The following is an 18913-nucleotide window of genomic DNA, read 5'->3' on the forward strand; positions in this document are numbered from 1 at the left end:
CAATGCACTCTCTTAACATGGGAGACTAATCATGACACCACCAAACAATCCTTTCCTGGGAATTCCTGATATTTCTTACTAGACAGGTCCCTTCAACTCTTCCCAATGCACAATTTCAAGGTGATATGAATAAGGTCCTAGTAAAGATGTTGGCAGACTCCAGACAGGCAAGCCTGCTTAAATGGAGTGACCCTGTCATTTGAAAGAAATGGAGGTAACTGGGAAATTGTAATGCAGTACTTGAGTGTGTGATGCAACTTTGCTTTTCATTAATGATGCATGATTCCATGGTGGAATCTTTTAAAATAATAACAAGAAGTAAATAAACAGTTATAAAGAATAGAAAGATGTTTATAAGAAAAGTATTGTTAAAAGAAAATTATTGTCTAAAATAATAACAAAAAGAAGTAAATAGTTATAATAAATAGAAAGATGTTTATAAGAAAATTAAACATTTTATTTTTAATTTATTGTGTGTGTTCTGTTTTTGCCATTTTATTTTATTTTTTATTTATTGTGTGTGTGTTCTGTTTTTGTGTTTTTCTGCACCCTTAGCACCCAGAAGTTCCCAGGCTAGGGAACAGAATTCTTGCCACAGTAGCAATACAAGCCACAGCAGTGACAATACTGGATCCTTAACCCACTAGGCCATCAGGGAACTCCTCACCAACCATTTTAATTGAAGATGGCTGTGCCCTGTGTGTCAGCAATTTCACTTCCTGGGGACATATAAGAAATCAGAATTAAGCCAAATATTTATCAATGAATAAATGGGAAACTAAATTGAGAGCTATCTAACAGATAAATACCATAAGCAAGTTTTGACAAAAAAAAACCCCACAAAAAACCCCACAGTATAAACGCATTCACACAAATTATAAAAACACATTACCACCACTTTATATATTTATTGGACCACAAAGAGCAAGAGAATTAAAAATATAAATGGGAAGAAGGCACAGCAACTTTAGAAGAGTGGTTCTCTCTGGGAAAGAGGCAGGGGAATAGAATTAGGGAGACGTTTGAAAGGGCCTAAGACTCTACCTGCAGTCTTTATTTATTTATTTATTTATTTATTTATTTATTTTGCTTTTCAGGGCCACACCTGCGGCATATGGAGGCTCACAGCATAGGGGTCTAATCGGAGCTACAGCTGCCAGCCTACACCACAGCCACAGCATCGCCAGATCTGAGCCTCGTCTGCAACCTACACCACAGCTCAGGGCAATGCCATATCTTTAACCCACCAAGCAAGGCCAGGGATCAAACCTGCAACCCCATGGTTCCTAATCAGATTCGTTTCCACTGAGCCATAACAGGAACTCCCTTTATTTCTTTATTTTTTTAAAAAATGAAGTAAATATGTCAAATATTCAAAAGTCACTGAATCCAGGTGGTGTGAATAAATCTATTTTCTATATTGGTATCTTTAATGTTAAAAATGCTTCATAATTAAATATAAAACTAAGAGAAAAAAAACCACCATTCTATTTGAATATAAAACTGTTTGTTCTCTTTCCAATACCAGGGACCTGTCCATCTATTTCAGTCATCTGAGTTGCTGCTGTTATATGAGAAGCACTGTTTTTTTATATGCGTCTGGCTTTGCAGTGGGTTTATTTATGCCTGGATCATCTCTTCTCTCCCACTGGATACAAACCCATCAAAAGCATGAAGCAAAAACTCTTTTGCACACAGTGGACCTGCTCCTTCAGAGCAGGTCTTCTTTTTGTTCTCAGAACTAGCAGCATCTTGCCCACAGTTGGAGATCACAAATTTTTTGGATGAGTGAGCTCAAGCTGAATTTCCTGGAGCTCTACTACTGGAGGCTCATGCTGAGGGCTGCCCTCGTGGAGCCCACACACTAGGACAGGGATAGTTATGGGAACCTAACTGAACTGGACAAGAGGATGACCTAGAACAGCAGGTGCACAGTCCAAGTGATTCATTCTGACCAGAATGGTGGGGCAGGGCGGGGGTGGGGGGGTGGGGTGTGTGGATACTGTGATTAAATTTCCCATGTATTGGTGTCCTTCTTCGGGGTAAGAGATTGCTTGCCCTGGAGACTTGATTAAAGTATGAATCTCTTACCTGGAGGGAGTTACTATCAAGCCATCATCTTCCATCATCACATTGAAAGGCTGACTTTATCAGACTGGCTCCAAGACTTAGCTTGACCAAGATATGTCAGATGGTAGTGTCAAAAATTGGTGGAGTTCCCATTGTGGCTCAGCGGAAACAATCTGACTAGTATCCATGAGGATGCGGGTTCGATCCCCGGCCTCGCTCAGTGGGTCAGGGATCCGGCATTGCTGTGAGCTGTGGTGTAAGTTGCAGACGCGGCTCGGATCCTACATTTCTGTGGCTGTGGTGTAGACTGGCAGCTGTAGCTCCTGTTCGACCTCCTAGCCTGGTAACTTCCATATGCTGCACATGTGGCCCTAAAAACCAAATAAACAAACAAACAAAAATTGGCTTCTGAGACAAAGGAAAAGTCTGGCTGTTCAAATAGAAGCAAGGTTAGAGGGAAGGCTTTGGGAAATCCTGAATATAGACAGGCACTGTGAAAGCCCCTAAGTAGGAACCAAGAGGGAAAGGAATAAGGAAGGAGGTAGACAGTAACAAGAAGGTGGGGCAAGGTCACAGGATTAGGGTGCAGGGCAAGGAAGATAAGCATTAGCTGGTTCACCCATCAGAGCTTATGCAACCTGATCCTATGATCTTTGTACAAAGACCTTGATAGTCTATAGTACAGTAAATGCCCACATCCTGCTTGGGAAAGATGCTGGTGGTAATAATGACAACACTGTTCCAGGGAAGCCTCTTGGTTTCCTCATTACTCCCAGTGGTGGAGACAGCTCTCTCCGAGTTGGCCTTGGAACCTGTGTGCGCTGCCCCATGGCCATATAGGCTCGGATTGAATGCTCTACTGTGCTTCCCGTTGTTTGTAGTTCCCTCTGATGTGGTTAGCATTGGCTGTCTTGTTCACGTGTTGGGTAAGAATAGCTTTGCTCAGAATGAGCTAGCGAGAAATCCAAATGCTACTTGTACTTCATGGAACACCAAATGCACTCTGAATCCTTTCTTCTCTTTTCTCTTACTCTTCAAAACTTGGAGAACGGGGTCATCTTCTCAAGGAAATCTTTGCAGTGCTCCTTTGTGCTTCTGGGGTGGGTTAGAGGGGCTCCCCACAAACCCTCTTTGTATTGCTGTCCTCCCACTTACAACACTATGGAGTATTTCTCTGTCTGTCTGGTTTGCTGACAGCAGAGGTGTCTGCTCTTTTTTTCCCTCATCTATGCAGTACTTGGTTCCTGGAACAGTGCTCATGATATGAGTTCAATGGAACCAGCCCATAATGAACTGGAGACTCTGGTGCTCTATTTGCTAGATCCAGGCTCACTGATTTTCTTTTTTTCTAATTGTTTTGTTTCGCCATGTTGAATACATAAGCAATACCTGAAAGCATTGTTTTTGTAAAACATTCCGAAAAAAGTATACAGAGTATACAGGTCTACGCTAATTTCCCCCACTCCCTTCCCCAAAGGTGGCCATTGCTATCATCTGGGTTTGTAGTCTCTAGGTTCTCCTCACACTTACCAATACATACGTACATGAAGAAATCTTCCGTTTTGTTTGGTGATACTGCATTTGGCTTTGATCACATAACAATTGCTACAGAGTAATCCACAGATTGTGGGTAAGGGATTAGGCTCAGTTTAAATAAGAAAGGAAACTATTAAAGGATATTAGCCAGTTCACAGAATTTGTGGGAGGGCAGCAGGACAGAGCCTGAAGCCACACAATTAGGAAGGCCCAAATGCACTATACGTGTGAGTGACTGAAAGAGGGTTCTGCAGTGGAGACCCCATTGCCAACACGTCCCAGCCCAGTGTTGCTCGGGGCTGCACTCCCAGGGTTCCTCCAATGCCATGCTGAAGCAGCCAGATACCTCTACCCCACGCTTGCTAGAAAATCGCTTCACCCCCAGCAAGCTTCACCTCTGTCACCATCATGGTCACCTTTCCATCTTCAAGGGGACCGAGCAATAGAGCAATCTGAAGAGAAGATCAAATCTTGGGTTGCCAAAGTGAGCCATGAAAATGTAATGGTACATGTTGGCAATAACCAGTTAACCATTAAATAGAAAAACAGATATCATTCACCATAGCAACAAGAGCTGTGAAATATGTAGGAACACTCCACACAATTTAATGTGATCCTGGCTTTTGGTATCCAGGTCCCACACGGAGGCAGAGGGGATAGAGGCAGTGACTGCAGAGTTCGTCCTCCTTTGTTATTGTGCCAGGAAAGGTGGAAACGTAATCTGCCTCAGCACCTCTCACAGGCACTAAAATTTATGGACAGAATCATAATTAAAATGACAGGTGTGCTCTTGAATTAATTAAATGCTCACTTTGATGAAGGATATTCTGCAACATGGAGCTTATTTCACTATCTAACCACTCATGGCGAGTATCCCTTTACTCTCCTCCACCCCATTCACACACACACACACAAACACACACAAAGGAGGAGACAGAGAGAGACTGGAACGTGGCTCTTCCAGTGTGATAATATGAATAAAATTTCATATACACATATTTATTTATTTATTCTTTAGGGCCACACCTTTAGCATGTGGAAGTTTCAGGCTAAGAGTCTAATCAGAGCTGCAACCGTGGGCCTATGCCACAGGCACAGCAATGCCAGATCCAAGCTGCATCTGCAACCTACACAGCAGTTTGAGGCAACAGTGGATCCTTAACCCACTGAGCAAGGGTAGGGATCAAACCCACATCTTCATGGATACTAGTTGGGTTCTTAACCCCCTGAGCCACAATAGGAACTCCACAAATACTGCCTTTTGTATGTGGCACAGGGCTAGACATATGTACTATCTTACTTTAAACCTCAAAAATTCTCCTGTATAGATATTATTGTAATCTGCATTTTATAGGTAGGAAATGGTGATTTCTTTATTAAATTAAAATTCTAAACACCCATACTATCTCTCTCTGCAAACGTCTCCAAAAACAGTCTTTCTTTCTACTGTTGCCTAAAACTATACAATTAGAGATTGCTTTGTTTGACATGAAGATTTGTTGCCTCTTAAAATGCTAATCCTTTGAGAGCATGCCTCCTCAGTGCAAGCCAGTTTATCAGGTCTTCTGGAAAATATGTTGAATAAAGACTGAAATGGAGTTCCCTTGTGGTGCAGCAGCTTAAGGATCCAGCATTGTCACTGCAGCAGCCCAGGCTGCTGCTGTGATTTGGGTTCAATCCCTGGCCTTGGAACTTCCACGTGTCCCAGGCATGGCCAAAAGAAAGGACAGAGACAATCAGAAGAATTTTGGAAAGTGGTGGATAAAGAAGTTGATTTTTCTCAGAGCTCCTTAATCAAATATCCAAGCCCAGTAGCAGAAACAAGGTGGGAGAATGAGAAGGGGGTGGAAAGCAGACTGGGCAGGGTAAAGATAGATGCTGAGGTGCTCAGGGCACAAGGACAGAGACACTTAGAGCGCTGCAGCGAAGCCTAGAAACACAGTGCACACACACAGCTAGCTGCACAGCCATCTCTGAGGCACAGGCCCAGCAGAGCAAGTTTGCAGATCAGGGGCCTCATTTTCTCAACTTGTTAGGGACCTCGGCTCTCACTTCCTTCTCGCAGAAAAGTATTTTCCTCTCCTCCCACTCCTATTGCCCTCCCATCACCTGTCCTGTAGTGAGCCTGAAAACAGGGTTGAGGTGGTAGGCCGAGTCCCACAGAGCAGTTTTATTTACTCAAGCCCTCGGCCACCTGCAGGCCTCTGATCTAATCAGGGAAACACAATTAAAACAAGTTCCTGCATGAATATCAGCGAGGAGCAGCCTCCCTTTGCTCAACACGTTTCTTACCAGGCCTGTTGGATGGGAGGAGGCCCTCTCTGCTGCAAGTTTCCCATGTTAAAGTTCTCCATTTCCTATTAAGATTACGCATTCAAATCCAAAGCTCCACCATCGTGTCTGAAAGAAGGAAATGCTGGTCACACACTTTTAAATGACAACACTATATCTGGGGTACAAATTAAAAAAAAAAATAAAACCTAGAACTTTCTCATAAAAGACACAATCACAGTATTCCTTTTTTATGTTAAAAGCATTAATGTGTTATATATAAATAGGTATAATGTGCCATACTATTAAAATCCTGTTCAAACATTTTTAATAATTCTTTTTTGTTTTTTGGCCTTACCCTCAGCATAAGGAAGTTCCCAGGCCAGGAGTGGAACTTGTGCCACAGCAGCGACCACAGCCATAGCAGTGATAATGCGGGATCCTTAACTGGCTGAGCCGCTGAACTCTTGTTTGGACATTTAAAAATTTTTTAATACATAGAGGCTCTCTGGGAAGCCCAGCACGTACTTTGGCTAACTTCACAACTCACTTTTAAATTAGGAAAGCGGAGTTCCCATCATAGCACAGTGGAAACGAATCTGACTAGGAACCATGTGGTTGTGAGTTCGATCCCTGGCCTTGCTCAGTGGGTTAAGGATCTGGTGTTGCCATGAGCTGTGGTATAGATCGCAGATACAGCTTGGATCTGGCGTTGCTGTGGCTGTGGCACAGGCCAGCAGCTGAGGCTCTGATTTGAGCCCTCGCCTGGGAACCTCCATATGTCATGGGTGCAGCACTAAAAAGTAAAAAAATAAAAAATAAAAAATAAAAAAAATTTAGGAAAGCAAGGAAATTATCCGTTTGCTTACTATTCCTATCACTGGGTTTTGTTTGGTTTTTTTAATAATGATTTTTTTTTCATTATAGCTGGTTTACAGTGTTCTGTCAATTTTCCACTATACAGCATGATGATCCAGTTACACTTACATGTATAGATTCTTTTTTCTCACATTATCATGATCCATCATAAGTGACTGGATATAGTTCCCAGTGCTACACAGCAGGATCTCATTGCTAATCCATTCCAAAGGCAATAGTCTGCATCTATTAACCCCAAGTTCCTAATCTATCCCACTCCCTCCCCCTCCCCCTTGGCAACCATGAGTCTATTCTCCAGGTCCATGATTTTCTTTTCTGTGGAAAAGTTCATTTGTGCTGTATATTAGATTACAGATATAAGTGATACCACATGGTATTTGTCTTTCTCTTTCTGATTTACTTCACTTAGTATGAGAGTCTCTAGTTCCATCCATGTTGCTGCAAATGGCATTATTTTGTTCTTTTTCATGGCTGAGTAGTATTCCATTGTGTATATATACACCATATCTTCCTAATCCAATCATCCATCAAAGGACATTTAGGTTGTTTCCATGTCTTGGCTATTGCTATCACTGAGTTTTGATCATCTCTTTTTTTTTGTTCAAGTTCTATAATTGTTTTCTTTTTTCTTTTTTGGCTATTTCTTGGGCCGCTCCTGCGGCATATGGAGGTTCCCAGGCTAGGGGTCTAATCAGAGCTGTAGCCACCAGCCTACGCCAGAGCCACAGCAATGCAAGATCTGTGCCACGTCTGCGACCTACACCACAGCTCACGGCAACACCAGATCCTTAACCCACTGAGCAAGGGCAGGGACCGAACCCGCAACCTCATGGTTCCTAGTCAGATTTGTTAACCACTGCGCCACGACGGGAACTCCCCCCCCCTTTTTTTTCAAATAATTGTTTTCTTATTTTTCTTTTACCAGACCATTCTTACATCCCGCCTAGTCTAGCTGGGTTCAGTTGTTGATTACAATATTTGTATTTAACTAAACTTTTTGTTACTCCTCAAATCTTTTGGGGGTGTGGAGTTTTTCAGGGGTCTTTGGGTTCTCACTCCATGGACAGTGTGGGGTTCTAGGTCTCTCTCCCCCCTCTCTTTTCCCACAGCCCTATGGGCATTCCTCCTCTCGAGTCTAGAGACTTAGTGTAGGTGAGAATGTGATTTAACTTTGATTTTACTGTTTGCTTTGCCGGTCGAATAATTTCACAATACTCGAAGCAGAAGTTCTGTTCAATATTTAGCAGCCATTTCACCACTCTTCTAGAAGAAGCAATCTGAATAAGTTAATTAGCAACAGCTGTTGCTAAACTGAGTGTCGGTACAAATATCCCCTCGGGAAGGCAGTTCAGGGGGCCCTAGAGGAAAAAAGATGGTGGGGTTGTGGGATGGGATTGACTGGGAAAGGAAGCTAGAATCCTAGGCTGTCTATGGAGTGAGAGCTTAGGGTGAGAGAGCATAAAGTTCTCTGCAGGACTTCAGAGATCAGAAAGATTTGAGGAGTATTAAAAAGCCAAATACCTATATTCTAAAAGTAGTACTGGGAACATAGCTGGACTAGGTGGGACAGATAAAAATGGCCTGGGTTAACCTTCAGTGGGAGAAGATAAATAACAAAATATTTATAGCTCTTGAAAGCAGAAGAGACATTAAAAGTTAAATAAGAGCAGTAAACAAAAAAATCATAAAGTGGACAGCGAAGTTAGCCAAAGTATATGGGGCTTCTCAGAGAGGCCTTTTGTGTAAAAAAATGAAGTGCCAAAATAGCATTTCAAAAAGTGCAGTGTATTGTAATTGTCTACATGTGATAAATGCAAACTTAAATAGGATGATTACCTACACAAAAGGAGAGTAAAGAGGAAACAAAGTAATCTTCAGGATACAGATGAAGTTACTTGTCCTACAAAGAACCAGAAAAATCTCAACTTGACTTTGTTGATTTGTGCCAACAAGGAGATGACACAGACTAGTGGTCTAGTGGTTAAGACTCAGAGCTTTCACCACTGCAGCAAAAAAAAAAAAAAAAAAAAAGAGAAAGTAATATAAAATCTAGGGCTGAAGAGAGGATTAACAATACCAAAATGTAGCACTTTTGGTAAAAACAAAAAAAAAAGTTCACTAAAAAAATTTTTTTAAAAAAGGGTTAAGATAAGACAGAATTTTAAAACAGCCATAAGAAAAATACCTTTTTTTTTTTTTTTTTTCTTTTCAAGGCCATACCCACAACACATGGCAGTTCCCAGGCTAGGGGTCAAATTGGGAGCTGGAGCTGCCGGCCTGTGCCACAGCCACAGCAACGTCAGATCCAAGCCACATCTGCCACCTATGCCACAGCTTGCAGCAACACTGGATCCTTAACCCACTGAGCTAATCCAGGGATCAAACCTACATCCTCATGGATGCTAGTTGGGTCCTTAACCCGCTGAGCTACAGCAGGCATCCCCCAAATACTTTAATAAACAATTGGGAACATACTTGAAAAAAATCTTGGAAAAATAGAAAGTCTCAGAATAGAAGATACAATGAAGAATAAAATGGAAACTTTGAACTGAAAAACACAACTGTTTTTTGTGTGTGAGCTTGTGTGTGCATGCATGTGTGTGCTTGTGTGTGACTAGCAAGCCTTTTGTTTTGTTTTGTTTTTAAACTGGGGACACGGAGAATTCACAAATACACAAAATACCAAGAGATAATGGAGAAACAAGAAGATGTACTAATGTGATTCAAAGAATTACAAGGGAATGCCATGGCTAGCCCCAAACCTGGATAAAATCGATTACTTCCAAGAAAAATACAAGTTACCAAATTTCTTTTAAAAAGAGATAGAGGGAGTTCCCGTTGTGGCGCAGTGGTTAACGAATCCGACTAGGAACCATGAGGTTTCGGGTTCGGTCCCTGCCTTTGCTCAGTGGGTTAACGATCCGGCGTTGCCGTGAGCTGTGGTGTAGGTTGCAGACGCGGCTCGGATCCCACGTTGCTGTGGCTCTGGTGTAGGCCGGTGGCTGCAGCTCCGATTGGACCCCTAGCCTGGGAACCTCCATATGCCGCGGGAGCGGCCCAAGAAATAGCAACAACAACAACAACAACAACAACAAAAAGACAAAAAAAAAAAAAAAAAAAAAAAAAAAAAAAAAAAGAGATAGAGGAGTTCCCATCGTGGCTCAGTGGAAACAATCTGACTGGGATCCAGGAGGTCGCAGGGTCCATCCCTGGCCTCACTCAGTGGGTTAAGGATCCGGCTTTGCCCGAGAGCTGTGGGGTAGGTCATAGATGAGGCTCAGATATGGTGTTGATGTGGCTGTAGTGTAGGCCAGCAGCTGTAGCTCCAATTCGACCCCTAGCCTGGGAACCCCCGGATGCAGCCCTAAAAAAAAATAAAATTAAATTAAAATAAATAAATAAAAAGAGATAGAAACTAGACCACTAATTTCAGGGAAAAAATTGATAATTGTTTCAAATCCAAGAAAACATTTCAGTTATTAAGAAAAAATTCAGGGAGTTCCCGTCGTGGCGCAGTGGTTAACGAATCCGACTAGGAACCATGAGGTTTCGGGTTCGGTCCCTGCCTTTGCTCAGTGGGTTAACGATCCGGCGTTGCCGTGAGCTGTGGTGTAGGTTGCAGACTCGGCTCGGATCCCGAGTTGCTGTGGTTCTGGTGTAGGCCTGTGGCTACATCTCCGATTAGACCCCTATCCTGGAAACTTCCATATGCCGCAGGAGCGGCCCAAGAAATAGCAAAAAGACAAAAAAAAAAAGAAAAAAAGAAAAAATTCAGCTTCAAATGATGTGGGTGAATTGATTTTAACCTTTAAGGAACAGATGCTACTTTAATCCCCACATCATTTGAACTATTCTAAAATATAGGGAGTGTGTTAAAATAGACATAACATAAAATTTACCACTTTAAGCATACCGTTCAATGGCACCAAGTCCATTCCCATTGCCATGTGATTATCACCACCGTCCTTCTGCAGAACTTGTTCATCTTCCCAAACTGAACCTGTACCCATTAAACAATAACTTCTCATTCTCCCCCACTCCTACCCCTGTTCTACTTTCTGTTTCTATAAATTTGACTATTTGAGGTACTTTATGTAAGCAGAATCACACAGTATTTGTCTTTTTATGTCTGACATTTCATTTAGCAAAATGCCTTCAAGGTTCATCCACCTTGTCGCATGTGTCAGAATTTCATTTCTTCTTAAAGCTGAATAATATTTTATTGTATGTATACTCCATGTTTTATTTGTTCATTCATCTATCATTGAACATTTGGGCTGTTTTCACCTTTTGGCTACTGTGAATAATGCTGCTATGAACACTGATGTATAAATATTCCTTTGAGTGCCTGCTTTGAATTCTTTTGAATATATGCCCTCCAAATTAGTTTCTAATATATTTTTAAGCCAACTTCATGCAAAACGTCTGAAAAATTCCTATTAAAGCTGGAGCAGGAGTTCCTGTTCTGGCGCAGGGGAAATGAATCCGACTAGGAACCATGAGGTTGTGGGTTCAATCCTTGGCCTCACTCAGTGGGTTAAGGATCTGGCATTGCTGTGAGTTGTGGTGTAGGTCGCAGACTTGGCTTGGATCTGGCATGGCTGTGGCTGTGGCGTACGTAGGCCAGTGGCTACAGCTCCAGTTAGACCCCTAGCCTGGGAACCTCCATATGCCTCGGGTGCGGCCAGAAAAAGACAAAAAGACCAAAAAAAAAAAAAAAAAAAAAAAGCTGGAGCAGCCAAAGGGTGGCCAGAATCAAACTTATATGTCATTATTGTTCTGAAAATCCCAACCAAAGCATATGGACTAAAAAAGTAAAGGGAGGTACAAATTTTTCAGTACAAATGCTGGGAAAGAAGAGAAGGAAATTGACAAAATTGTCCATATGTATAATGTTTATTTGTGTAGCTGAAAACCCAAATTTATTCAATTGAAATTATTACAGAAAAAAATAAATTTTCAGTATATGAAAAGGAGAAGAGAATATGTAGCAAAAGAAAGACGTGACCATTAACAATGAAAATATTGGAGAAAAAACTTGAAGAATATGAAGTATACCTAAGAGGGGAATGAGTGATTGGATAATACCCATTTTGGATCTCTGCCTATCTTTTTTTTTCTTTCTAGGGCCGCACTTGCGGCATATGGAGGTTCCCGGGCTAGTGGTCGAATCAGAGCAAAAGCTGCCGGCCTATGCCTATGCCACAGCAACAAGGGATCTGAGCGGCATTTGTGACCTATACCACAGCTCATTGTAACGCTGGATCCTTAATCCATTGAATGACGCCAGGGATCATATCCACGTACTCATGGACATTAGTCGGGTTCGTTACCACACTGAGCCATGGCGGGGACTCCAAAACAAGAGATTTTTTGAAGTCTGGTAGATCCGAGTCCTGTCTGGATTAACAGCAGCTACTCAGCTATTATTTTAAAAATATGTTACTGTCACACTAGTGCATTGAGGCGAACATCTTCATTAAACTGAATGCTGTGGAAATTCATCATAGTGAGATGAGCTTCAGATGTTCCTTATGTTATTAATGAGAAGGGTCACTCACTGTTAACTTTGACAGGTCCCACTCAACAAGGCTATGAGAACATACTGGCAAAGACGAAGTTTGCTATTCTCAATTGTAGCTAGGAACAATATATGGTAGTTTTACAAATGATGTGGGTATTGGGTTTCAAAGTCAGTAAGAAAGGGAAAACAAAGCAATATCAAAATTGTTCTTAAATCCCTAAACCACCCATGACTTTGGCTAAGTAATCCTCTACCACTATATATACTCATACAATGCACAGTAACATACATGCTGGATTTTAGGGAACAATGACATTTCTCTTCCTTTTCAGAGTCAGGTTGAGACATAGACATAAAGTCACTTTGGTGGAGGTCAAACATTATTATTGAACAGATATTTGAAAACATAGGATGTGTGGTGACAATGAACTTCTTAACACATTCCCCTTAATTTGTCAAGCAGGATGGACATAGGAATTCTCTTACAGGAATAAGCCCTTAAATACAAGACAGAATGTTTATTCATGCCTTCCGTGTCCAGGCTGGATGCAAGTAGAGATGACAGAATGTGCAAAGCTGAGCATGCTCAGTTCCTACTCACAAAATCCACCAGTCACACAATTGCTCTCCCTCTAAGGGGAGGAAAAAGTGAGTAGTGAAAAGAGCGGCCAGGAGTATTACTCTAGTTGACATTCTCTACATGGGAAAATTAGGCCAGGAGAAGAGTTAGTTAGCCCCTTAATCGTACAGTATATAATTCCACAGATGGATTCTTTTAAAAAATTAAATAGTCAAAGCATTTGATGTTTGAACCACTTTAGGAAATGTATTAATATTTTAACTTGCTGATTCTACCCATTGTTATTCTCTATAGGCAATTTAATCAGTTCTCTCACTTGTCCTTAATGTTTCTCTTTGACATTCAGTTAATACCTTAAAAATGTCTTACGCAAACATATAACACAAGAACATCTCTCAGAACTAAAGGAATTTGAGATTCCAGACTGAAAGAGCCAGCTGAATGCCCAGAGCAAGGAATGAAAAAAGACACACAGCAATATACATCCTTATGAAGAGATAAAGCCTGAAGACAGGTCTTAAAATTTCTGATTGAGAAGTATTTACAAGCTGGAACTCTGTGTTTAATCTGGTATCAGAGTATAATAAGACTTTTCATATGGCAAAATCTTATGACTTTGAATGTGTAGGGAAAAAATAAGGTACAAAAAAAACTAAGCAAATGCATTTATAAAACACTTACTATCTTTCAGAAAAATTAAAAGTTGTGCCAAAACGAATACACTGTTTGACAGAAGAAAATAATATCTACATTGTCATAATAAGAGAAGTACTAAATACTGATTCCTTCAAATTATAATATAATTATACTATGAAGATAGGAGGGAGAAATTTGGAAAAGAAAAGGAAGAGAGTTTAGTCTTCACTTTCCACGGTAGGAAATTAGTAGATGACATCAAATGCCAACCAATCCAAAATGGCAGGAAACGTAAACATTTAGAAGTGTGGAGGTAAGTATCAAGTTAAGGAGCTGAAAGAGTTCATTGTGACTATTTTGAAAATAAAGCAGTTGGGGGGAAAAATACAGCAAAGAAGAATACTGTGCAGGCCAAACGAAATAACATTAACAGAACCATTTAACTTAAAGTCTATTATGAGTGACTTTACCATCTGAGACCTTCACACTAGGACTTCCACCGAGGACTTTGGGTGCTGTTCCAGGGAGCAAGCAAGGGATGAGGAGCCCTGAGTGCCACCAGAGTGACAACGTTTTAATCTAGTTTACCCTTTGGGCTACCACATAAGATTATGTTTGAAGAAAGTCTTATATTACCATGACAAATAAATGTTTGAAAGTTACTAGCCTAGAAATGTGGCACTGGAGAACACTTCCAAAGCAAATATCCAAGCCCATAAACCACCCACCTTTTATTGCTGCTTTCTAGAGGGTAGCTTTAGATTGGTGGGGATACCAGCAAGGAGAAAACGCTGTCAACTTTGGATAATGCCTCTAGCAGACAGGTGGTAATAGTCACAGGACGTGGAGCTCTGGTGAAATAATATACTGGCCCCCAGATTTATCACCTTCCAGATTTGGAACTCTGGCTTCAGCAATATAGAAGAGCAATAGCCTCAGATCTTGGAATGTGCATTTTCAAAATGAGGGAATATATACAAAAAGAGATCAAGCATCCACTGCAACCAGGTGGAAAAACTCATAAATGTAAGGGAGCTACAGGAGAAAAGAATGATCTTTAAAATCCTACATCCAAGGACACTGGAAAATATTTACATTCAAGGTACAAATTTAAAAAGTTTAATATACTACAAAAGGCCAATGTACACATGGAAATTAAACCGGGAATGAATTGAAAGCGTGTATTTCAAACTTTAGTTATTAGAGGACTGGAAATTTCCTGAGATAGTCCCAGTTTCATGTAGTTTATTCTTTTTAGCAAAGGTGATTTATGAAAAGTACAATAATATGATTTGATTTTTATGGGACTTTTATATAAATAAATGCACAAATTTAGGGGAAAATTCTTTTATCGGACTAAGGGTTGGAGTTTGGGGAAAATGTGGTTCTTTGATTTTTTTCTTTTAAGAGGCCATAGCAGCCAGAACTCAAACAAGAAGACATTTTAAGAGCCTCTGTATGCTATAAATGTTGATCTTTTTACCACCAATGCTTTCATGAGATGATGGGTAGGCTGACCCTAGCAGTTTGAGTCAGAATGTAAAGTGAAACAGCAGGCAAAACTATCAAGAAGGAGGAGTCTATACAAGAGAAGGAGTTATGTGAAGGTGGTCAAAATGTACAAACTTCCAGTTACATAAGATAAATAAGTTCTGAGGGTGTAATATATAGCACGGTAACTGTAGTTAACACTTTAAAAGATGTTAAGAGAGTAGACTTTTTTTTTTTTTTTTTTTTTTTTTTTTTTTTTTTGCTTTTTTGCTTTTTAGGGCCACATCCAGACATATGGAGGTTCCCAGGCTAGGGGTCCAATCAGAGCTACAACTACTGGCCTACGCCACAGCCACAGCAATGCCAGATCCAAGCCGCATCTGCAGCCTACACCACAGCTCACAGCAACACCAGATCCTTAACCCACTGAGCGAGGCCAGGGATCGAACCTGAAACCTCACGGTTCCTAGTCAGATTTGTTTCCGTTGCGCCACAATGGGAACTCCAAGAGAGTTAGATCTTAAAAGTTTGTCATCATAAGAAAAAATTACAACTATGTAAAGTGATGGATGTTAACTGAATTCCTGATGGTAATCATTTTGCAATATATACATAAATTATGTTGTATATCTGAAACTTATACAATGTCATATATCAATTATATCTCAATAAATATCTCAATTTATTTTCAAAAAATAGGATGCACACTCATCATGCATGAAATATATGTTGTTGCTATACAATTTTTAAAAGGATTTTCAAAATATTTTTAATTTTGAATTTTTTCAGAATAAAATATTCAATTTGTTCTTGGGGGAGGGGGAAGAGAAGGATATATGAACTATCTGGGACAAAGAATAACTCTGTAGCCAGCAGAGAGTTGTTGTTGTGCAAACGGTCCTGCCTCTAAAAAGTTCCTCCTTCAGATAAATGTGAGAATTTCAAATTCTTCACATGAACTGTGAATCTGCACAGAACTCTGAAACCTCACAGATGTCTCACAAATTAGGGTTCAAAGATCATGTTACTGTGAGAACTGGTTATTACTTTTTAAAGAAGCATATAGAATCGTGTTTTGTGACAAGCATGTTTTTAAAAACTTAATCCTGAAAATGCCATTTGTTTTCCTAATACCTAAGGAACATAATTTTGCAATATTAAAAGCTATAGTGATATAAACTCTAAAAAATGGATAAAGAATAAATAACAGTATTATCCTAATAATTTAACCAAATCTTATACATATTCTAAATCAAACATTTCTTAATCAGATTTTGTATATCTTGTCTTCCTTAACAAACTTAAAAAATCTCTATCTAGGAGTTCCCATCCTGGCTCAGCGGAAGCGAATCTGACTGGCATTCATGAGGACAGAGGTTTGACCCCTGGCCTTGCTCAATGGGTTAAGGATCCAGCGTTGCCATGAGCTGTGGTGTAGGTCACAGATGTGGCTTGGATCCCACGTTGCTGTGGCTGCAGTATAGGCCGGTAGCTACAGCTCCGCTTCACCTCCTAGCCTGGAACCTCCATATGCTGCATGGGTGTGGCCCTAAAAAGACAAAAAAAAAAAAAAAAAAAAAAAAAAAAAGGGACAAAAAATAAACTCTATCTCAAACCAACAGCTGACAACAGCGAAACTCTAGAAGCATTCCTAATCATGCAAAGGTGACTTACTATTGTTACTATGATTTTATTATATTCTATATATAAGAACGATTAGACATAAGAAATAATGGGAAATATAAAAAAATATATCAAGAACCTACTATATGTCAGGTACGCCATAAAGATTTTTTAATGGATTATTTATTTAGTCTTCACAACTTTATGAAATAAATACTACTGCAACACCAAATCGCTAATAAAAAAGCAAACTGAGCCTAAGGAAATTTAACTAGAGATATAGTAACATATCCAATAATGGCAAATTGAAATTATAGTGGTGTAATCACAGTTCAAGCATACAAAAATGCAAGTTGGGTGGCCACTGAAGAACTGGTTCTCACAAGTCCCTGCACGACTGAGAACTTGAACTTTCTTTAAACTATATTAGACTCAAGGACACCACCAGGCATATTCAGAACAACACTTGCCAGCTGCAACTTTATGGTCTCAAGGTCTCCCCTGTAACTATGCAACCATTTCAAACTCTAACCAATCCTTGCTTAACAAGCACGATCACTTCTTGCTGGCTCCAATTATAATTCTTGACAAACAACATATGCAACAACTGTGGCCTTGCAGCTTTTTGTCTTTCCAAGCCTTCTCCATTTTGCAGTCCATTGGAACACAATTCAAGTGCTTCTTGAATCTGTGTCTCCCAGGCTGCAGGCCTAAAAAACCCCATTTAAACACCTTTCTTTTTCAATAAGGTCTCTATTTCTGAAATTTTGTTTAATACCAACAAGTAGTAGAGCTAAGATTCAAACCAAGGTGCTCTGACTCTAGTTCTTATTTATTGCATTATATTAATTTAATTGATAAATGTGTACTGAGTACCTACCATGTGTCAGGTCTATGGGCACTACAGATACACAAAAATCCTTGCCCTTGTGGAACTTGTAATATAGAAATAAAACCCAAAAAGGTTGATTTGGGAAAGAAAGGCAAAATTATTTTATGTGGATGATAAAAGTGTATACATAGAAAACCTACAAATTTCAAATATATAATTATAAGAAGTAGTAATTCTTAGACAGTGAATAATTTCTAATTAATATACAAATCAATTTTGTCTATATTCAAGCAATAATAAACTGGAAAAATTATAGACTATCAATTATTCTATTTATGATAGCAAAAATGTAGTAAAAAATTTATATAAAAATTTCCAAGGATATGTAGAGGGCTTATATATAAAAAATTTGTTGGAGTTTCCATCGTGGCTTAGGGATTAACAAACTCGACTAGTATCCACAAGGACTCGGGTTCAATCCCTGGCCTTGCTCAGTGGGTAAAGGATCCGGCGTTGCCATGAGCTGTGGTGTAGGTCACAGACATGGCTCAGATCCCGTGTTGCTGTGGCTCTGGCGTAGGTCAGCAGCTGTAGCTCCGACTGGACCCCTAGCCTGGGAATCTCCATATGCTGTGGGTGTGGCCCTAAAAAGACAAAAGAAACAAAATTTTTGTTAAACCAATGAGGTTCATAAAATAACAAAATTTTCTCTGATTAGTCCTAATCAAAATACTAATAGTAAAGTTTTTGTTATATGTCAAAATTATATAACCTCATCTGAAAATTCACAAATTGGCAGAGGCATTCTGAGAAATAAGATAGAGAGAGAATTAGCTTTACCAGATAGTAAGCATATCATAAAACTACCATAATAAACCACTTCAGAACTGGTAATGGAATAATAGCAAGAAGACTATTGAAACATAATGGAAAATTGAGAAACAGCACTACAAAAGAAAGTTTAATGTTTAATAAAGATGACAATTCGAATGAACAGAAAAAAAAGATAGATTAATAAAAAGCCTTATTAGGACAGCTGGATAATTGTTACATAACAAACTACCTTAAAACTAGTGGCTAAAACAACTCCACTGATTATATCTTGTGATTTTATGGGTCAGGAGTTTGGGTAGGATCTGGCTAGGTGATTATTTTGCTCCACCTGGCTGTGACTATGTCACTTAGTGATATTTACCTAGCCCCTTGCTAGTCTAGAGCGTCCAAGCGAACATCACTCACATGCCTGGAACTTTGGCAGAAACACCTAGAAGACTAGGCTCCTCTTGCTTGCTCCCTCTCTCTCTCCAGGTCGCCCCAGGGCCTCTTTACACAACTTCTCCAGCAGGGTGGTCAATCCCCTGACACGGTAATTGAGGGGTCCAAGAAACTAAACTGGAAGTTATAGCAGCTTAGTATCTGATACTAAGATGGGAAGCATTCACCTCTGCTGTTGTCAACTGGCCACAGCAAT

The 18913-nt window shown here is 40.0% G+C and overlaps 1 long non-coding RNA gene across 21 annotated transcripts in view; it reads right to left on the bottom strand.

Moving 5' to 3' along the window:
* Positions 1 to 18913, bottom strand: part of LOC102168027 — a 209937-nt gene that overhangs the window by 55799 nt on the left and 135225 nt on the right. For all 21 annotated transcript variants that reach the window (XR_002344024.1, XR_002344023.1, XR_002344036.1 and 18 more), the window contains one exon: positions 5899 to 6006. This is a non-coding gene — a long non-coding RNA (uncharacterized LOC102168027). The remainder of the gene's footprint in view (positions 1 to 5898; positions 6007 to 18913) is intronic.

Source organism: Sus scrofa, chromosome 5 (genome assembly GCF_000003025.6).
Source record: "Sus scrofa isolate TJ Tabasco breed Duroc chromosome 5, Sscrofa11.1, whole genome shotgun sequence".
NCBI lineage: Eukaryota > Metazoa > Chordata > Mammalia > Artiodactyla > Suidae > Sus > Sus scrofa.